Source organism: Salmo salar, chromosome 15 (genome assembly GCF_965601325.2).
Source record: "Salmo salar chromosome 15, fSalSal1, whole genome shotgun sequence".
NCBI classification, from domain to species: domain Eukaryota; kingdom Metazoa; phylum Chordata; class Actinopteri; order Salmoniformes; family Salmonidae; genus Salmo; species Salmo salar.
In genome coordinates, this window is record NC_138305.1 from 108945915 (window position 1) to 108959869 (window position 13955).

Consider the following 13955-nt stretch of genomic DNA (forward strand, 5'->3'; position numbering starts at 1 on the left):
CTGTTATCTCAGGTCGTAAATTCCTAGAGGAGACTCTCCTCAGGGCCAGGCAGTATAGCACGCAGAAAGAGACATGTAGAAGAAGTTCCTTTGTTCTCTCTATCACAGAACGCGAGAACTGAACAATATCCATGTTCTGGAGAATGTGTAAATGGTTGGTGGAGGAGCCAGCTACGACCCGGTCCATTTTGTTTCATGTTTGTGACCTCAGGAAAGACAATACAGCCACATTACCATAACTCTGTTTATACAGGTTCCTCAGTTATGAGGTTTTGCATCTAATTATTGTATAAAATGAATGAGTAAAGATGAAACTATTTGTGAAATGATTTGATGTGATTTAAAACTGTTTACTGAAAGAGAATCCAATTCCCTTTAAAGTTTAACTAGGTCATTGGCCCGCCCCCATGAGCACAGACATTGATCTGGCGTCATGGGACAGCCCTTTTCCACTGTTACGAATTAAACCCCCACCTGAAGGAATTCCCTTCAGGCCACACTTACCTCGGTAAGCTGAGGGGGAGAAGGTTGGAGTAGAGACCACAAAAAACCTCAGTCTAAGCTAAGGTTATAATGGTTGTTGAATTACTAACCAAACCACGGGGAGCATTGGCTACACTGGTGGAAATGGTTCAACTCTGAGACTATCGATACCGACAGAATAAGAGCAAATCTCCGATACTAATTACTAGTCTGCAGCTAGAATTTATGTCGACCTGAAATGCGAAGACCGACAACCGCCGAAACATCTATTTCTATAAGAACATTTCTGAATGGGACTCTGAAGTATCCATTCTAACCACGAAAGACTTCACGGGAGAGAGAGAGAGAGAGACTTTGAACTTTCCAACAGAAAGACGGACGATTCCAACAGAGATCACGACGACACACTGAGCGTAAATATATATATTGATTGCAATTATTCCCGAATGAGTGAGCGTTCATGTGCAAAGGGTTAGCATTTCAATCATCATAATTATCAACTTTGTATTATCAACTTTGTAGTGTCTTTTGTCTTTCGCGCCCTTCTCAGTCCCTTTGTCTACCAAGCCGCCATACCGGCTTAACCCACTAGGGCACATCCCCTATCATTTCCTTGTAACCATATCTACTGTTTGTTTGTTTATGCATTTCTGTGATTATTTAGTTAGTTAGTAAATAAATGATTAAGACAATTGATGTATGGATAATTCATAGTAAAGGCTGGGTTCGTGCAGATAACCAACAATTTACGACGTTTGGAATGAGACTAACGTGAGGTAAAGAATAATTCATTAATAAGAAGACTAATTGATCAGATATTAAAATATCTGAAAAGTTATATTAGGAAAATTATAACTTTGTAATCTGAATATTTTCCTTGGTGCCCCGACTTCCTAGTTAATTACATTTACATGATTCGTTTAATCACGTAATAATAATTACAGAGAATTGATTTGATAAAACAACAGTCTTCAATTTAATGATGCCAAAGACATGACAAAACTGAGTAGAAATTAAATGTAGAGAAAGAGATACCGACAGAGAGAGAGAAATAGACACAGAGAGGGGGCGAGAGAAAGTGAAAATGGAAGTTACATTTTAACAGTATAGTGTGTCATCATAGGACATTAACATCTCCCAGTCAAATAGCCTGAAAAACAGCATGCTAACTTTAAGTATCCCTTCTGTTCAGACGCTATCTGAGAAGCTAACCAGTAACCACAAAGCTAATCAGTAGCACAAACATACATCTGTGATCTTTAAAACAGTTTCCTAAGGGGACAAGGAGGGTGTATGTGTCTCAGTAAACATTGAAATGAATACTGTAACTAAAATGGTCAGCTCCACATCTTGCATTGAAGCAGAAAGACTGTCAATAGGACAAGTCTTAGGCCTATACACAATGAACTTGTTGACACTAGCTAGGTCTTGTTGCTACCTCAAATAAAAAGGTTGGCCATATTTGCATCCGGGCTTCTCCTCCTGGCTTTGACCTGTCTAATAACAAACCATACATTTGATTGATGACATCCTCTATAGTCACAAGCCTGTCTTCATGGTGACCGAACGAAGCAAGTCCCTTGAGGTGTGCGCGTCACGAGGCTACACGTGACGCAAAAACTGAGAAAGATATCTTATTTCTATTATGAAAGCGGATTGTTGCACCCGTGTTGTGGAATCAGGGCTGATGTTTGCTTGCCTGTCTAGTGGCTAACTATCCACATCGCTCTGGTCAACTGCCGTTTGTTCCCCCACCATGAGATTCGCCCTCTCCTACGATCTCTAGAACGCGAAACACATTCTGACCATTCTGATTGGTCCTAGAAACCGATGGGTTGGGACAGAGCCGGCCTACATGACGATGTTATCAACTCTGATTGGTTTAGAGGCGATCCAGACCTCATTTTACAGGTTCATCGCTGATGAATTTGTTTCGTACAACGCCTCTAATTTTGAAGGTCACACAAACGAATTCTAGGACGGCAGTTTCAGACTGAATGCATGTAGAGATGGATCGAGTCATCAGGCAAGATGTTTGAACCCAAACGCCCTGAGACGAGGGTTGGAAACAACAGCATTAGTTTACCGGGGGGAAATGGAAACAGAGCCTGCGACACGCCATCTTAACTCCACCTAGACAATTACTGGATTGGTGGAATAGGTCAGAACTTCCCCCCTTTGCGTTCACACTAGGAAGTGGCATCACGCAGGGAAACATCGGAAGCCATTCACTTTGAATAGAAGGAAAAGGAGAGAATGAGTGAGCGGGGGACAGTTGATCGATGCGAGCACAGGAACTGAACAGGGAGGAACTAAAGTTGGGGAACGTTGAAACTTTATAAAAACGAGTTGGTATAGTTCAGCAACAAAAGCGACACGTACACAACTACGGGGTAAAAACAGACGGGATTGGCTTAGACTGTTGACATGTCAACTATATTTAGTCTCCAAATGTTTAATCGAAAACATAAATACATTTGCACAGTGAGCACTTGTCTCAAATAAATTGTTACAGTTGTTGTTAGCTAGCTAGCTAACTTTAGCATAGACATGAGTCAAAACCTCAAAACAAGACATGGTATCGATAACAAAACGAGCCACCTATGTGATTTCCCACATGGCAGATTCTTGTCATTGTTGCTATCTGACCGTTCAGAATCATAACAACGCACACGCCTGCCCGCTGGCCACATCGATGCGGGCGCATCATTTTCTTGATGTTGTCAGCCAACCCTTCAAATCCTCCGTGATATTGCGACGCAAGCGACCAATCGAAGCTCACCATAGAGCTTCCAACCCCTACTGGATTGGCTGACAATGGCTGTTGATACCGTACATACTATAGCACTACCTAGCATGCTAGTTAGCACCACATGAGGGCGAGGCTAGTGTAGCTAGGTGAGTTAAGCCTGCTGTTTTAGGTTAGACCAAGGGTTACCAAACCTTTTCACTGAGGCCCCCCCTTCCATTACTGGGGAACATCCCACCTAGACCAAAAAAACAAAAAACAAACGGTAGCTGATATGGGCTAGTTTCTGACAAGTTATCAATAGCTCTCCAAGGTCTGCGATGACTGACATGACAAGAGGAAAACTGATGATGTACTACCCGATTTAGTAACGTCACCTTGTACATTCTACTATTACAACTTTCTAGAGTAAGTTTAAAGCTGGACTGAGTTCCTTAGACCTAATGTTTATACCCCAGGACAAATTAGCTAGCAACAGCAAGCTAGCTAAATAGGACAAATTAGCTAGCTAGTGCAAGCTAACTAGCTAAATTGCCATAAATGTTTAATGCTTTTCGACCTGTCCCCAAATTAATGTCATTGGTTCAGAGTTTGTTTTGATATTGTAACCTGCGTGTCGTGATCGCGTTTGGTGTAGGGGGACAAAATAAATTGATGCACGATGGTGCACGTGCACAGCTGGTTTGGGTTCCGTGTTAGACAGCGCTACATGGAGACAGGACGGACAGCTGATCGTCCTCGCAGTGGCAGACCACGTGTAACAACACCTGCACGGGATCGGTACATCTGAACATCACACCTGCGGTACAGGTACAAGATGGCAACAACAACTGCCCGAGTTACACCAGGAAAGCACAATCCCTCCATCAGTGCTCAGACTGTCCGCAATAGGCTGAGAGAGGCTGGACTGAGGGCTTGTAGGCCTGTTGTAAGGCAGGTCCTCACCAGACATCACCGGCAACAACGTCGCCTATGGGCACAAACCCACCGTCGCTGGACCAGACAGGACTGGCAAAAAGTGCTCTTCACTGACGAGTCACGGTTTTGTCTCACCAGTGGTGATGGTTGGATTTGCGTTTATCATTGAAGGAATGAGCGTTACACCGAGGCCTGTACTCTGGAGCGGGATCGATTTGGAGGTGGAGGGTCCATCATGGTCTGGCGCGGTGTGTCACAGCATCATCGGACTGAGCTTGTTGTCATTGCAGGCAATCTCAACGCTGTGCGTTACAGGGAAGACATCCTCCTCCCTCATGTGGTACCCTTCCTGCAGGCTCATCCTGACATGACCCTCCAGCATGACAATGCCACCAGCCATACTGCTCGTTCTGTGTGTGATTTCCTGCAAGACAGGAATGTCAGTGTTCTGCCATGGCCAGCGAAGAGCCCGGATCTCAATCTCATTGAGCACGTCTGGGACCTGTTGGATCGGAGGGTGAGGGCTAGGGCCATTCCCCCCCAGAAATGTCCGGGAACTTGCAGGTGCCTTGGTGGAAGAGTGGGGTAACATCTCACAACAAGAACTGGCAAATCTGGTGCAGTCCATGAGGAGGAGATGCACTGCAGTACTTAATGCAGCTGGTGGCCACACCAGATACTGACTGTTACTTTTGATTTTGACCCCGCCTTTGTTCAGGGACACATTATTCCATTTCTGTTAGTCACATGTCTGTGGAACTTATTCAGTTTATGTCTCAGTTGTTGAATCTTGTTATGTTCATACAAATATTTACACATGTTAAGTTTGCTGAAAATAAACACAGTTGACAGTGAGAGGACGTTTCTTTTTTGTTGTTGCTGAGTTTATGACCGTAGCCCTTGATCATGACTCTTGTGTTGTTAAGATCCCTGTCACTCAATCTGTACATTAACACACGTCGTTTGCAGTACGGTTTTGGAAGCATAAGGACCTTTATATCAACAAGACAGCTTTTTTTTTTTTTTTTTTATAAATAAAAAAGGTTAAATTGATACTTTTTTTATAAGGTTCGTGTTCCCATACGGACATATCTCCATGTCACTATGCTTGTTTATGGAAGACAAGAGGCAACAACCTGTGCTAATTAGCCATCTAGCGTGCTCCAAATACCTGTGTGTAAGCTAACTCAGGAAGTGTAGCGTTAAGTGTAGTTTCGTCGGATGGAGGCACTGAAAGCTGTATGGATCTGTGCAAAACTGCAAAAGTTAGTATCTTTAAATTTGAAGGATTCTTTCTTGCTGATGAAAGGTACCATATGTTTTCGAAAGCTGTATTGAAAGCGATGGATTATTGACGTCTCTAAAACGTTAAAACACAACGTCTGGATTGTAGTTCACGAGGTAGTCGTGGGCGCAGCTAATAGCTGAAAACTGTATGGAGAAGACAGGATGGCGTGTAGAGTCTGAGAGCTAACATGACCCAAGCATGGCATGCTAACACGGCTAACTAACAAGCACCTGCTGATTCTGTTAGTTAGCCTGCAAGATTCATTTTACAGGGTCCGAGCAAGGCTAGCTCATTTGAATCCAGATCTGATTTGCTTAGTTAGCTAGCTAGCTAGCTGGCTCCCTGTAGCTAGTTGGCTAAAGAACATACCTAAGGAATCTTTGACAACATTCTGTCTTTTTTAATAAGGTCTGACTTCGGGCCCATGTCCAGACAGGGAAACTCCAGGGAAGAAGTGCTTACGTAGCTGGTTAGGGGAATTAACGTAGCAGGTTAGGGGAATTAACATAGCAGGTTAGGGAGAATTGACGTAGCAGGTTAGGGAGAATTAACGTAGCAGGTTAGGGGAATTAACGTAGCAGGTTAGGGGAATTGACCTAGCTGGTTAGGGGAATTAACGTAGCAGGTTAGGGAGAATTGACGTAGCAGGTTAGGGAGAATTGACGTAGCAGGTTAGGGAGAATTGACGTAGCAGGTTAGGGAGAATTGACGTAGCAGGTTAGGGAGAATTGACGTAGCAGGTTAGGGAGAATTGACGTAGCAGGTTAGGGAGAATTGACGTAGCAGGTTAGGGGGAATTAACGTACAAGGTTAGGGGGAATTAACGTACAAGGTTAGGGGAATTAACGTACAAGGTTAGGGGAATTAACGTACAAGGTTAGGGGAATTAACGTACAAGGTTAGGGGAATTAACGTACAAGGTTAGGGGAATTAACGTACAAGGTTAGGGGAATTAACGTAGCAGGTTAGGGAGAATTGACGTAGCAGGTTAGGGAGAATTGACGTAGCAGGTTAGGGAGAATTGACGTAGCAGGTTAGGGAGAATTAACGTAGCAGGTTAGGGGAATTAACGTACAAGGTTAGGGGAATTAACGTACAAGGTTAGGGGAATTAACGTACAAGGTTAGGGGAATTAACGTACAAGGTTAGGGGAATTAACGTACAAGGTTAGGGGAATTAACGTACAAGGTTAGGGGAATTAACGTACAAGGTTAGGGGAATTAACGTACAAGGTTAGGGGAATTAACGTACAAGGTTAGGGGAATTAACGTACAAGGTTAGGGGAATTAACGTACAAGGTTAGGGGAATTAACGTACAAGGTTAGGGGAATTAACGTACAAGGTTAGGGGAATTAATGTAGCTGGTTAGGGGAATTAACGTAGCAGGTTAGGGGAATTAACGTAGCAGGTTAGGGAGAATTGACGTAGCAGGTTAGGGAGAATTGACGTAGCAGGTTAGGGAGAATTAACGTAGCAGGTTAGGGGAATTAACGTACAAGGTTAGGGGAATTAACGTACAAGGTTAGGGGAATTAACGTACAAGGTTAGGGGAATTAACGTACAAGGTTAGGGGAATTAACGTACAAGGTTAGGGGAATTAACGTACAAGGTTAGGGGAATTAACGTACAAGGTTAGGGGAATTAACGTACAAGGTTAGGGGAATTAACGTACAAGGTTAGGGGAATTAACGTAGCAGGTTAGGGGAATTAACCTAGCTGGTTAGGGGAATTAACCTAGCTGGTTAGGGGAATTAACGTAGCAGGTTAGGGGAATTGACGTAGCAGGTTAGGGAGAATTGACGTAGCAGGTTAGGGGAATTGACGTAGCAGGTTAGGGGAATTAACCTAGCTGGTTAGGGGAATTAACCTAGCTGGTTAGGGGAATTAACCTAGCTGGTTAGGGGAATTAACCTAGCTGGTTAGGGGAATTAACCTAGCTGGTTAGGGGAATTAACCTAGCTGGTTAGGGGAATTAACCTAGCTGGTTAGGGGAATTAACCTAGCTGGTTAGGGGAATTAACCTAGCTGGTTAGGGGAATTAACCTAGCAGGTTAGGGGAATTGACGTAGCAGGTTAGGGGAATTGACGTAGCAGGTTAGGGGAATTGACGTAGCAGGTTAGGGGAATTGACGTAGCAGGTTAGGGGAATTAATGTAGCTGGTTAGGGGAATTAACATAGCAGGTTAGGAGAATGAGGTTAAGTTTACGAAAAGGGTTCAGGCTCCCAAGTGGCACAGAGGTCTAAGGCACTGCATCTCAGTTCAAGATGAGTTAATCTTTATTTAACTAGGAAAGTCTGTTAATTAAGAACAAATTCTTTTTTTACAATAACGGCCAAACCCGGACGACGCTGGGCCAATTGTGCGCCGCCCTATGGGACTCCCAATCACGGCCGGATGTGATGCAGCCTGGATTCGAACCAGGGAATGTAGTGACGCCTCTTGCACTGAGATGCAGTGCCTTAGAACCGCTGCCCCACTCGGGAGCCCTTACCTTCTTTCTAGTCCAGGGGAACTCCACATATTACTTGTGGTAACCATAAAGATCACATGGTTATAGATATAAAATACGTACATTTTTTACATGTGACAAACATGGACGACAGCCAGCTAGTTTATACTATGTCACCGGTCAGATTTGCTCAACTCGCCGGGGTCCATGATAATTTAGTTAGGTGGCTATCCTCAAATAGGTGGTTTGCTAATGCATCGTGGCCTGGTTTTTAAATCCAACTAAATTCCCAGCAACCTCCCACTCGCTGTATAGGAAATAAAGATCAGAGGAACTGAAACGGTAAAGCGGATAATCTCTTGCTCCCGCATCAAAAGAACACAGCATCTATATAGGTTCAGCAGCTTCTAGCTAGCATGCTAGCTCGCTAATCTAAAAAACAGCGAAGAATCTACTGTTAGCTAGCATGGCCGGGGATACGAAATGTGCTATCAAATAAAGTTCTTACCGTATATTTGGGCACAGTTGATGTCCGATTTGAGATATTGAAAAGTCGCTAACTATAATACTTGCATCCCAAGCAGCAGTTCATGCTAGTAGTTTGGTTGGCTGGGCAATCATTCAAAAACCATGTCGCTAAACTAGAAACACTACTGGCTGCCTGTCCATCTCATAGAGATCCTACGACTAGAGGGGTCTTGTGATAAACTCGCAACGGTCCAGAATGGGGCATGAAATGGCAGCCATGTTGGTCAGGGAGAAATACAACCCAGCGGATGAATGGGGCGGCAGGTAGCCTAGTGGTTAGAGCGTTGGACTAGTAACCGTAAAGGTTGCAAGTTCGAATCCCTGAGCTGACAAGGTACAAATCTGTCATTCTGCCCCTGAACAAGGCAGTTAACCCACTGTTCCTAGGCCGTCATTGAAAATAATGTTCTTAATTAACTGACTTTCCTAGTTAAAAAAATGCCAGTAAATCATAATAATCCAGATTTTATTTATGCAGGAAAGTAAAAGTAAGGGATATTGCGTAATAGAATTATCAACCTAAAATATTGTCATATATATTGTCATAAATACAGTTTATACAGGTTTTATACCAACTTTCTGAATAAATATCCTAAAGTATATGTAAACAGACCATACATTTTCATGGAAAGCTGTGAGTGCCTATTATTATGATACAATATCAGTACTTGTATTAACAAAGTCCTACCATCAACTGATTTCAGCCGGTGTATGGCTGTGGATTGAATGCATTGTTTGACTGGAGTATTGGCAGTTAATTTGAAACATTTATGGAGTCATTCCTCTAAAGCTGTCAGGCTAGATAACAAACATACAGTACCTTCTTCAAATTCATTATTTTACACAATATCTTATCACAGGATTGGCTTGGTTGGCATGGTTAACCAACTCCCTGACCAAAATGGCTGACATCTTTAAAGAATGTTCCTAGACATTCTAGTAGTCTAATTCTATGGCCAATCCCTCCTACGTCTTGCTCCCAATGGTACGTCGCAAACTGACGTGCGCGCACCCTGGTGTTAAAACGTGGGCGGTACAAGGGAATCCGTTCCGAGTGACGTATTCAAGAAAACATTATGGGGGGGGGGGGGGGGGTTCCCTCTTTCCCTAAACCCATGTCCAAGAGGTTTCTTCCAAAACCTTTCTAGAACATACCTGGCCTACCTTTCTACATTTCTACTTAGTAGAAGTCAATTATTACACGTCTTGGAAATGTCTTCGGATTAGATTTTTATTTTGGAACTTGTATCAATCGGTCTAACCTCCTGACATTGTTTTGAGAAGTTATGTTATTTACCAAATCCTTCATGTTTAAACGTGTTGTTTTTGAAGTTTTCAAGATTTGTTTTATTACACTCCTATAGCAATACAAACTGAAATCCATGAGCATGCAACATATTAAAATACTATTGTCCTGCGGTCTTAAAGTGACTCATTAATCAATGAACAGAAATATGAGATTGGTGACCTCATGTATGGATATATAGACATTTTTTTCTTCTCAAACAGGTAGGCCTACCTTATTTCTTAAACAGGAAGAAATAGGCTCCAACACAAAGCCATCTTGTTAGTAAAGTCTAATTAAAATGAATACAGTTTAAATGAATTAGACTATGCCTACTCGAATTTGCCTACTTTCAGCACCATGAGCTGTCCATTTCGGCTAAGGCTAAGGACTGTTCTTAGCCGTGGTATATTGGCCATATACCACAAACCCCCGAGGTGCCCTATTGCTATTATAAACTGGTTACAAACATCATTAGAAAAGTACAAATAAATGTTTTGTCGTAGCTGTGGTATAAGGTCTGATATATCACGGCCTCTCGTGCCTTATTGCTTAATTCTAATCCCTTCCTCCTTCCCCCAGCTCCTGTAGTCTGCAGCTGTCATCCCTTCCCCCTCCCCAAGCTCCCATAGTCTGCAGCTGTCATCCCTTCCTCCTCCCCCAGCTCCCATAGTCTGCAGCTGTCATCCCTTCCTCCTCCCCCAGCTCCCATAGTCTGCAGCTGTCATCCCTTCCTCCCCTCCCAGCTCCCGTAGTCTGCAGCTGTCATCCCTTCCTCCCCTCCCAGCTCCCGTAGTCTGCAGCTGTCATCCCTTCCTCCCCTCCCAGCTCCCGTAGTCTGCAGCTGTCATCCCTTCCACCCCTCCCAGCTCCCGTTATCTGCAGCTGTCATCCCTTCCTTCCCTCCCAGCTCCCGTAGACTGCAGCTGTCATCCCTTCCTCCTCCCCCAGCTCCCATAGTCTGCAGCTGTCATCCCTCCCCCAGCTCCCATAGTCTGCAGCTGTCATCCCTTCCTCCTTCCCCAGCTCCCATAGTCTGCAGCTGTCATCCCTTCCTCCTCCCCCAGCTCCCCGTAGTCTGCATCTGTCATCCTCTCCTCCCCAGCTCCCGTAGTCTGCATCTGTCATCCCTTCCTCCTCCCCCAGCTCCCCGTAGTCTGCATCTGTCATCCTCTCCTCCCCAGCTCCCGTAGTCTGCATCTGTCATCCCTCCCTCCTCCCCCAGCTCTCCGTTGTCTGCAGCTGTCATCCTCTCCTCCCCAGCTTCAGTAGTCTGCATCTGTCATCCTCTCCTCCCCAAGCTCCAGTAGTCTACAGCTGTACCCTACTACACTATAATAATCATTATAATTCCTCCTCTCTTCCCTCCACACCTCAGCTTCCGTAGTCATTCTGCAGCCTTCACCCTCTTCTCCACCACCAGGATGAATTCAGACGCGGCCCCCATCACTCAGTTACCCCTGCTGTGACCCCCACCACCCCAGCGGCAGCCCAGACCCCCGTCGTACCAGCAGCCATCGGTTCCCCCACCCAGCCCATCCAGCTCAGCGACCTGCAGAGCATCCTGGCCATATGAACGTACCGGCCATGTCCGCTGCCGTCTCAGTACGGAGGGTTGAGGGTGAGCAGACTACCGCATGAGTCTGTATGACTAACAGCGACAGGGACAATAGTGGATATCTGCAGTCAACTACAGATGATACGCTCATATAGAATGCTTTTTTTAAAAATGGGATTTCCAACTGTCCTGACTTAGGTACACAGACATTTTCTGTGGAATCTTTTCCGTATTCAAATACAGGAAAATATATTGTAATATGGTAGATGAGTGTTTAACTTGTCTTCTCCCTAACTCAGTGGACCTGGCCAGTGTGTGACCCCAGAGGTCATTGTTCCTGTCCTGTCTAACTCTCCTCCCCTCTGGAGAGTCTCTAGCTCAGAGTGCAGAGGATGTACAGAACCTACCTCTCCATAGTTCTGATAGGTGGGTAGATACAGAACCTACCTCTCCATAGTTCTGATAGGTGGGTAGATACAGAACCTACCTCTCCGTAGTTCTGATAGGTGGGTAGATACAGAACCTACCTCTCCGTAGTTCTGACAGGTGGGTAGATACAGAACCTACCTCTCCATAGTTCTGATAGGTGGGTAGATACAGAACCTACCTCTCCGTAGTTCTGATAGGTGGGTAGATACAGAACCTACCTCTCCATAGTTCTGATAGGTGGGTAGATACAGAACCTACCTCTCCATAGTTCTGACAGGTGGGTAGATACAGAACCTACCTCTCCATAGTTCTGATAGGTGGGTAGATACAGAACCTACCTCTCCATAGTTCTGACAGGTGGGTAGATACAGAACCTACCTCTCCATAGTTCTGACAGGTGGGTCGATACAGAACCTACCTCTCCATAGTTCTGATAGGTGGGTCGATACAGAACCTACCTCTCCGTAGTTCTGACAGGTGGGTAGATACAGAACCTACCTCTCCGTAGTTCTGACAGGTGGGTAGATACAGAACCTACCTCTCCATAGTTCTGACAGGTGGGTCGATACAGAACCTACCTCTCCATAGTTCTGACAGGTGGGTCGATACAGAACCTACCTCTCCATAGTTCTGATAGGTGGGTAGATACAGAACCTACCTCTCCATAGTTCTGATAGGTGGGTAGATACAGAACCTACCTCTCCGTAGTTCTGATAGGTGGGTAGATACAGAACCTACCTCTCCATAGTTCTGACAGGTGGGTAGATACAGAACCTACCTCTCCATAGTTCTGATAGGTGGGTAGATACAGAACCTACCGCTCCATAGTTCTGACAGGTGGGTAGATACAGAACCTACCTCTCCATAGTTCTGACAGGTGGGTAGATACAGAACCTACCTCTCCATAGTTTTGATAGGTGGGTCGATACAGAACCTACCTCTCCGTAGTTCTGACAGGTGGGTAGATACAGAACCTACCTCTCCATAGTTCTGACAGGTGGGTCGATACAGAACCTAGAAATAAGAAAAAGGTAGCTGTCTGCTGTTTACCGCTTCTGCAAGTCCTGCCGAAGAACACATTTGCCAAAATGTTTGTTTGCCAAGGCGTGTAAAACACTCCTTTTATCAGGTCAATGATACAGATTCAGAACCGTAAACTTTCCCCTTTCAGGTTAACATTAAACTCCTGTCTCTGCGGATCTGTCTCCCTCTGAGATGAGCCTTGGCGTCAAGACAGCTGGGACCTCTCATGAACCAGTTTGTTCTGCCCTCAGAGGCTGTAGAAGCCGGTGAGATCATATCGTACCTCAGGAACACACACATCATCACACACGCAGACGGGGCAGCAGTAGCCTTGAGGTGAGAGAAACAGGCCAGTAACCACAGCATAGCGTCAATATACCATCTACTGCCGTTGTGCCATTTAGCAAGGCACTGAAACCCCTTTCTATCTATTCTTTTTCAGATGTGGAAGCGTTTGCCAAAGCCATGGAAGGGACTGACGAGGATAAAGACAAGAAGAACAAGGATGATGATGATGATGATGAGGATTTGAGTCTGGATGTCACGGATCTCCCCCCGGTACTGCTGCTCATTCTGATCACCAGTTCTGGAGGTCTACATCACCTGCTTTTCTAGGCTTCACTGAACCAGATTCATTATCATCAACCCAGGGACTGTCTTGTCTGATTACACACACAACCTGCTTCCCATTTCCCCTGATTAGTATGTTATATATGTGCCCTCTGTCCTTATCGGTTATGGTTCCCATGTCCGTTGGTGGTGTGAGTACCTATGCATTGGTGCAGCTGTTATGCTGCGTGCTATATATATATATATATATTGTGTATTACGGGTATCGTCCCCTGTCGTTCAACACGGTTTACTTTTGTTTGGGTACAGCCCAGTGTTTTTTGTATACGTGTTTGTTTTGGGTGTATTTAAAAACTCCTGTATTCCTGCGCCTGTCTCCAAATCCTTTATACCAGCGTGACACCGGATTAAAAGATCTCATGTGTGGTCTCTGACACGTCCCTCTTTCTGTTTGTTACTGCAGTATAGCACCACACAACCGCTAGTCTGGAGGGAGTGGTAACTGAACAAAATGTTGTGTATTTTCTGTAATGCATCTTATTTAAAATAAAAACAGCCAATGAATCAATCACGTTGAATAGCATCTGTATTCAATGCATTGACTTCTAGATAAAGAATTAAAATAACCAATGCCTTTTGTTTCTTATTGAAAAGCAATAAACAATTGATGACA

The 13955-nt window shown here is 44.6% G+C and overlaps 1 protein-coding gene and 1 long non-coding RNA gene across 2 annotated transcripts in view; one reads left to right on the plus strand and one right to left on the minus strand.

The window, feature by feature from the left end:
• LOC106572876 (dnaJ homolog subfamily C member 5) overlaps positions 1-8561 on the minus strand; it is a 77763-nt gene extending 69202 nt beyond the window's left edge. The window contains exon 1 of the mRNA XM_014147420.3: positions 8398-8561. The gene's annotated coding sequence lies outside the window, so the exon portion shown is untranslated. The remainder of the gene's footprint in view (positions 1-8397) is intronic.
• LOC106572878 (uncharacterized) lies at positions 376-13955 on the plus strand. Its single transcript, XR_001321212.3, has 4 exons — positions 376-896; positions 11081-11323; positions 12861-13048; positions 13155-13955. It is a non-coding gene; the product is annotated as an uncharacterized LOC106572878 (long non-coding RNA).